Source organism: Hylobates moloch, unplaced genomic scaffold (assembly GCF_009828535.3).
Source record: "Hylobates moloch isolate HMO894 unplaced genomic scaffold, HMol_V3 SCAFFOLD_8, whole genome shotgun sequence".
NCBI lineage: Eukaryota > Metazoa > Chordata > Mammalia > Primates > Hylobatidae > Hylobates > Hylobates moloch.
This window is the reverse complement of record NW_026652283.1, coordinates 16,138,748-16,147,431: the sequence shown is the minus strand read 5'-3', so window position 1 is coordinate 16,147,431 and position 8,684 is coordinate 16,138,748. Positions and strand designations below refer to the sequence as shown.

At 37.8% G+C, this 8,684-nt stretch overlaps 1 pseudogene; it reads right to left on the bottom strand.

Annotated features, from left to right (window-relative positions):
- Positions 1 to 7,877: 7,877 nt before the first annotated feature.
- On the bottom strand, positions 7,878 to 8,385 carry LOC116472741 (mitochondrial import inner membrane translocase subunit Tim17-B-like; annotated as a pseudogene).
- Positions 8,386 to 8,684: the final 299 nt, after the last annotated feature.

Below are 8,684 nucleotides of genomic sequence, written 5' to 3'. Positions count from 1 at the left end.
TATCTTGGCCATTGGTAATAATGATGCAATAAACATGGGAGTACGGCTATCACTTCAAAATATTTATTTCATTTGCTTCAGATATTTCCTCAGTAGTAGGATTATTAAATCTTGAATCACATGGTAGTTCTGTTTTTAATTTTTTGAGGAAACTTCATACTGTTTTTCATAATTACTGTACTAACTTAGATTCTCACCAACAATGTACAAGGGTTCCCTTTCTTTCACATCCTGCCCAACATTTGATATCTTTCATCCTTTTGATCATAACCACTCTAAAGGGTGAGATGATATCTTATTTTGATTTTAATTGGCATTTCTCTTATGTTTTCTTCTAGTAGTTTTATAGATTTGGGTCTTACATTTAAGCCTTTTATCTATTTTGAGTTATTTTTGTCTATGGTGTGAGATATGGATCCACTTTAATTATTTTACTTTGGTTTTTCCAAAACCATTTATTAAAGATATTTTCCATTCCCCTGTGTGTGTTCTTGGCACCTTTGTTGACAATCAATTGACCATAAATGCATAGATTCATTTCTGTGATCTTTATTCTGTTCCATTTTCTGACGTCTGTTTCATGACAGTATTATTCTTTGTAAATGCTATAGCTTTGTAGAGTATTTTTAAATCAGGTAGTGTAAATGCCTCCAGCTTTGTTCATTTTGCTCAAGTTTGCTTTGGCTATTGGGGTTCTTAGGCAGGAGAAATATATAAAAGGCATCCAGAATGGAAAAGAAGAAGTTAAGTTGTCTCTGTTTGCAGATGGCATGATTTTATAGGTAGAAAAAATTAAAGACTTTACCAAAAAAATTTTTAGACCTAATAAATTAATCTAGTAAAGTTGCAGAATACAAAATCAACATGCATAAATAAGCAGTGTTCTATACAAATAACAGCTATTCAAAAAAATTAAGAAAATAATTCCATTAACAATATGTAAAAAAAAGAAAAAATAATAATTTAAGCAAAAAATATGTATGCTGAAAACTATAAAACATTGATGAAAAAATTACACACAAATAAATTGAAAGATATCATGTCCATGGATTGGAAGAATTAATATTATGAAAATGTTGATACAACCCAAAAAATCTATAGATTCAATGAAATTCCTATCAAAATTGCAATGACATTTTTACAGAAAGAGAAAAAGCAATCCTAAAATTTGTATGTGACCACAGAAGTTTTAATTTTGATAAAGTCTAATTTAATTATTTAATCATTTTCCTTTTTATAAGTCATAATTTTGTTGTCAATTCTAAAAATTATTTGTCTAGCACTAGATCCTGAAATATTTTTCCTATGTTTATTTCTAAAAGCGTTACCATTTTATAATTTATGGCTTAGCCTCTGATCTATTTTTAGTTAAATTTTTCATAAAAAATAAAGTTTAGGTCAAGGAACCTTTTTACTTTTCCCAGTGGATGTCCACTAACTCCAGCATCATTCATTGAAAAACTAAATTTCTTAATTGAATTGTTTTGAACTTTTGTCAAAAGTCAGTTGGACATATCTGTGTGAGGCTATTTCTGGTTTCATTATTCTGTCCTGTTATTTATTTGCATATACTTCTGCCAATACCATACAGTCTTGAGTACTATAGATGTATGTTTAAAAATAGTGTAGACTAATTTCTCCCAATATATTCTTCCTTTTCAAAATTGTTTTAGCTGTTCTAGTCCTTTTGACTTTCCATATAAATTTTAGAATAATCTTGTCTGTCTTGACAAAAAAATTCTTGCTGCAATTTTGGCAAAATTTGAATTAAACCTTTATATCAATTTGAGGATAACTGACATATTTACTAATATTGAATATTCTTATTCATGTAAATGATATGTCACTCAAAGTATTTAGGTCTTTGATTTCTTCATTATAATTATGTAGTTTTCAGAACGCATGTCCTGTACATTTTATTATCTTTACACCTGTTTCATTTTTTGAGTGATTTTAATGACACTGAATTTTTAATGTTTTTGTGTTTATTGGTAGGATATAAAAATATTATTAAATTTATCTTTCTTATCTCCTCTGACCTTGGCTGAACTTACTTATTAGTTCTAGAAGTTTTACTGGTAGATTATTTTAAATTGTCTACATAACAATTATGTCACCGAAAATAGGAACAGTTTTATTTCTGCCTTTCTAATCTGTAAACCCTTTAGTTCTTTTTCTTCTCTTACAGCGTAGGCTAAAACTTTCAGCATTATGTTAAAATAACAATGGTGAAAGCAGACATCCTTTCTTTGTTCCCAATCTTAGAGGAAGAGCATTCAGGCTTTTACCACTAAGCATAATGTTAGCTGAAGTGTTTTTGTGGATACTTTTTATAGAGTAGAGGAAGTTCTCCTCTATTCCTAGTTCACTATAATTTATTTTATTTTCTCCTTAATTGATATATTTTTTAAAAAATTTTTTTGGCTTTCATTTGTGTGATCCTGTGATCTTTCTTTTTCAAGCTAATGATATAGTGAATTTCATTGATTGATTTTTGAATATTGAACTAGTTTTGCATCCTGGAATAAAGCCAAGTTGGTCATTGTATTAGTCCATTTTCACATTGCTGGTAAAGACATATCCAAGACTGGGCAATTTACAAAATAAAGAGTTTTAATGGACTTACCATTCAACCTGGCTGGGGAGGCCTCACCACCATGGAGGAAGACAAAAGGCACTCCTTCCATGGTGGCAGCAAGAAAGAGAACTTGTGCAGGGAAACTTCCATTTTTAAAACCATCAGATCTCATGAGACTTATTCACTATCAAGAGAACAGCATTGTAAAGACCCAGCCCATGATTCAATTACCTCCCACTGGGTTCTTCCCATTATGCATGAGAATTGTGGGAGTTACAATTCAAGGTAAGATTTGAGTGGGGACACAGCCAAAACATATCATTCCATCCTGGACCCTTTCAAATCTCATGTCCTCACATTTCAAAACCAATCATGCCTTCCCAACAGTCCCACAAAGTCTGAACTCATTTTAGCATTAACTCAAAAGTCCACAGCCAAAGCCTCATCTGAGGCAAGGCAAGTCCCTTCTGCCTAAGAGCCTGTAAAATCACAAGCAAGTTAGTTACTTCCTAGATACAATGGGGGTACAGGCATTGGGTAAATACAGCCATTCCAAATGGGAGGAATTGGCCAAAACAAAAGGACCACAGGTGCCATGCAAGTCCTAAATCCAGTGGGGCAGTCAAATGTTAAAGCTCCAAAATAATCTCCTTTGACTCCATGTATCACATCCAGGTCATGCTGATCCAAGAGGTGGGTCCTCACATTCTTAGGAAGCTCCTCCCCTGTGGTTTGGCAGGGAATAGCCCCTCTCCTGGCAGCTTTCAGGACTGGTGTTGAGTGTCTGCAGCTTTTCCAGATGCACAGTGTAAGCTGTCTGTTGGTGGATCTACCATTCTGGGGTCTGGAGGATGGTGGCCCTCTTTTCACAGCATCACTAGGTGGTGTCCCAGTAGGGACTCTGTGTGGGGGCTCCAACCCCACATTTCCCTTCCTCACTGCCCTAGCAGATGTTCTTCAACAGGACTCCACCCTGAAGCAAACTTCTGCCTGGACATCGAGGCATTTTCATACATCCTCTGAAATCTAAGCAGAGGTTCCCAAACCTCAGTTCTTAACTTCTGTGCACCCACAGGCTCAATACCAAGTAGAGCTGCCAAGGCTTGGGGCTTGCACCCTCTGAAGCCAAGGCCTGAGCTGTACCTTGGCCCTTTTTAGCCACAGCTGGAGCAGCTGGGTTGCAGGGCACCAAGTCCCTGGACTGCACACAGCATGGGCACCCTGGGCCCTGCCCACAAAACCATATTTTCCTCCTAGGCCTTCAGAGCTGTGATGGGGGGCTGCTGTGAAGATCTCTGACATGCCCTGGAGATACATTCCCCCTTGTCTTGGGGATTCACATTTGGCTCCTTATTACTTATGCAAATTTATGCAACCTGCTTGAATTTCTCATCAGAAAATAGAATTTTCTTTTATTTCACCTTTTCAGGCTGCAAATTTTCTGAACTTTTATGCCCTGCTTCCCTTATAAAACTGACTGCCTTTAACAGCACCCAAGTCACCTCTTGAATGCTTTGCTGCTTAGAAATTTCTTCTGCTAGATACCCTAAATCATCTATCTCAAGTTCAAAGTTTCACAAATCTTTAGGGTAGGGAAAAATTGCCGCCAGTCTCTTTGCTAAACATAACAAGTGTCATCTTTACTCCAGTTCCCAATGCTTTGCTGCTTAGAAATTTTTCCGCCTCATATTGGAAATCATCTCTCTCAAGTTCCACAAATCTCTAGTACAGGGAAAAATTGCTGCCAATCTCTTTGCTAAAACACAAAAAGAGTTACCTTTGCTTCAGTTCCCAACAAGTTTCTCATCTCTATCTGAGACCACCTCAGCCTGGATTTCATTGTCCATATTATTATCACCATTTTGGTCATTCAACAAATCTCTAGGAATTCCAAACTTCCCCATGTTTTTCTGTCTTCTTCTGAGCTCTTCAAACTGTCCCAACCTCTGCCTGTTACCCAGTTCCATAGTTGCTTCCACATTTTTGGGTATCTTTTCAGCAGTGCCTCACTCTACTCATATCAATTTACTGTATTAGTCTGTTTTCACACTACTGATAAAGACATACCTGAGACTGGGCAGTTTAAAAATGAAAGAGGTTTAATGGACTTACAGCTCCATGTGGCTGGGGAGGTCTCACCATCATGGAGGAAGGCAAAAGCCACTTCTTACATGGCAGTGGCAAGAGGGAGAATTTGTGCAGGGAAACTCCCATTTTTAAAACTGTCACATCTTATGAGACTTATTCACTATCATGAGAACAGCACAGGAAAGACCCATCCCCATGATTCAATTACCTCCCACTGGGTTCCTCCCACAACACATGGAAATTGAGGGAGTTACAATTCAAGATGAGATTTGGGTGGGGACACAGCCAAAAAATATCAGTCATGTTACATAATTATTTTCATTATATTGCTGTCAACTTGCCATCAATTGAGTGGTTTTTTGTTTGTTTGTTTGTTTTTTGAGATGGAGTCTCACTCTGTCGTCCAGGCTAGAGTGCAGTGGCACGATCTCAGCTCACTGCAACAACTGAGTGTTTTTTTTAATTCAGTTTGACATCTTCCTGGTTCTTGGCCTGATAAGTGATTTTCTATTAAAACTCAGACATTTTCGTATTGTGCTATGAAACTCTGGATTTTACTTAAAACTTCTGTTTTAACAGTATTTCTCTGCTCTGGTAGGGGATAGAGGGCACCACCTTATTACTGCTATTTGGAGGTAGAAGTTCAGGATTCCTCACTTGACCTCTATTGACATTTGAGTGATGGGAATGGGGGGCTCCTTCATTTTTATTGCAGGGCTAGTGTTGGCAATTTGTTTCTCAGGTGATCTCTACTGACAATGAAGTGGATGCAGGTTCTCTACAGCTCAGTGATGGTGAAAGTCCTAACTTTGCATTAGATCTCCTAAGACACCATTTAAGCTGAGAGGAAAAGGTGAACCTCCTTATTGCCTGGTGGGGTAGAAGACCGCTTTCTCCCTATTTGGTCTTCTCTGATACCACCACAATGAGGTTTTGGAGGCAACTTATTAGATTCTTTTGTGGGGGGATATCTAGGTCTAGTAGTTCTTAAATAGGATGGGTGAGAGTGGGGCAACACCTTATTTTCTGTTTTGTTTGGCTGGAATAGAGAGGTTATTGTCAAAAAGTTTTCTTTCTTGCCATGCTTCTCCTTTCCTTGTACTTTGACTAGAAAGCAAGCTTTATTTTCTCTTTTTCAGTCAGTGCTCATTCTGGGTTTCCATCTTCTTCAGCTCTCAGGCTGTGATACATGAAACAGAAACAAAAATACTCAGACAACTCAATATCACCTTGTTTCTCTTGTCCAGAGGTCCTTAGCTTTATTACATTTTTTCTTCACCTTCAGAGTCTTTTCATACTTGTTTTGTACATAATGTTTACTGTTTAAAATTATTCTTAGTATGAGGACCATGGAAAGGGAGATAGATTACATTAAAAAATTACCCTAACTTAAAAACTTAATAAATTTTATAATTTATTTTTTTTCTGATTTTCACAATTTTGATCTTTGCTTTCGTCTGTCCTCTGTGAACTCTGAAAATTTGAGAGAGGTCTCAGTTAACTTAGAAAGTTTATTCTGCCAAGGTTGAGGATGTACACCAGTGACACAGTTCAGGAGGTCCTGGTGACATGTACCCAAGGTGGTCAGAGCACAGCTCGGTTTTATATATTTTAGGGAGACATGAGACATCAATCAACATATATAAAATGAACACTGGTTCAGTCTGAAAAAGTGGGACAACTCCAGGCAAAAGCGGGACAACTCAAAGTGGGGAGGGGGCTTCGAGGTCACAGGTAAATGAGAGACAAGTTGTTGCATTCTTTTGAGTTTCTGATTACCCTTTCCAAAGGAGGCAATCACATGTGCATTTATCTCAGTGAGCAGAAGGATGATTTTGAACAGAATGGGAGGCAGGCTTTCCCTAAGCAGTTTCCAGCTCGAATTTTCCCTTTAGCTTAGTGATTTTAGAAACCCAAGATATTTTCCTTTCACACCTCCCAAAGGCGTTCTTTCTTCTACCTAATGAGACCATAAGGTAGAAGTTTTCATCCTGGGGCAAATTTATCACATTATCTAACCACCATAAAGTTTTATGGCTTCTATCAGAAACTCTTCAATTACTTGGTAGCATGACCACCATGAATATTGAAAGACTAAGGTGGAGAGATAAACTTACTAATTCTCCAGTTAGAACCATACTTTCTTGCCAAACTAGCTCTCATAAAAGTGTGTCAAGTGGGAAAAGTTATACATGGTGATAATGGTGACACATGTCTGCATCAAGCAGCTACAGAAAAAAAAAATCTTGTCCTAGCTCACTTGGATTTATGACTCTATTAAATTTAATTTTTTGCCCATTTTACTTTGATATTCTGGCAAAGGTTTGCTGTTTTCTGAAATCAAACATTTAAAATTTCATTTACTAGGGATCACTATATAAACATTTCTTAAATAGCTCCATTTAGAATTTATAAAATTTTACTTAGAGTTGAAAACACAAATTTGAGATAAAGTAATGTAAAGATTTCATTAACTAGATGTAGAATAGTCACTCTCAAAATGATTGATTTGAATTTGAAAAAAGAAACTTCTTAACCTACATCTTGGAAAATAGTTTTGGCTTATTTATCTTGTTTCACTTTATTTATTTTTCTTTCTCATTGTTCCTTTTTTCCTGTTTGAATACTGCTCATCTCTTTTCTTATTTTAATTTTCATTTTATGTCATTCCAAATATTCTTTATCTACTTTTTGTTACAAAACATGAAAGATTTTTAATGTAAAATATAAACAATCAAACATGCCAGAAGAGTTCCTTTTCAATACGGTGACCTCAAACTCTAGAGGTAAATATTTAATATTCTTAATTTTACATACTTTTTAGTCACCTTTCCATGTAAACATTCACCCATACACGTATAGATATATTGTGTGCAAAGAGTTGTATGTATTTCCCAAATGCGATCATATTTTTTTTTTTTTTGGCATTTAAAATGGGCCTTAAATACCCAACAGAGTGCCACACAAAGGAGCTGGGGTGAGAACTTGATACATGGGAGTGTGGGGCTGGGGTGCCCCGAGAGAGAAAAAGGGGACCCATCTGTCAGGGCAGCTGCAGTGCCTCACCCCCAGCCTAGGACTAGGGAGCAGAGTAGAAGCCCTCTCTGGAGGGTCCCAGGGCTAACTGGGAGCTAGCCCTTCCTTCGAGGTAGATTATCAGGAAGAAAACCGAGAAGCAGCTCCCATGGTGGCAGTGGCTTCCTCAGTGGTACTAATAGCTGCGATAGCCTGGGGCCGGGGTGCCGCCCTTAGGGGGCAGCTGGCTGGGGTCCTCCGGCAACAAGGGCACATTTTGGAACTGCTGGGCCGTGTAGTGAGTGAGGAGGATGCCAACGTCCTCAACGAGGGCCAACAGGATGCCCCCCCATCATCGCTGAGCCCACCATGGCCAGTGGGCCACTGCAGGCAGCCAGCACAGCCCCAGTCAATGCTCCACTGGTAATAGATTCCCAGAGATCCTCCTTGTCCTGAAGCCAGACCAGGCCACAGTCGATGGTGCAGAACAGGCCCCCCAACACTGCAAAGCTACCTCTAATCTGGGGGACTCGGATCCTCACAGTGTTGGCACTACCTCTCATCTGGTGCCAAATTCCAACAGGGTCATTGCGGAAACCCTTGATGGCCTGTAAGACTCTGCCACCGATGACACCCACAGTGAAGGCTCCACCACAATCATCCACAATTTGCCACGGGCAAGGCTCCCGAGCGTACTCCTCCATGGCACCGGACGCCTGCAATCATACTTTTTATGTTACAACTATTCTTTTTACACAGTGATATAATATGCTTAGTTCATATTAAGCAAAAAATTAATTTGCTTTCTATATAAAGTATTTGGGCTACTAAACTTATTTAGCAGATCATCTACTGATGAAATTTTTAAATACTTCTGTTTAATTTTTTATTATTACAAACAGCGTAGATATATATAAAGATATCTGTATGCGTACTTTTTGCCTGCTATACTTGCTACATGAATCCAAACTTTTATCCAGTCTAGAAAAAGATACCACTAATT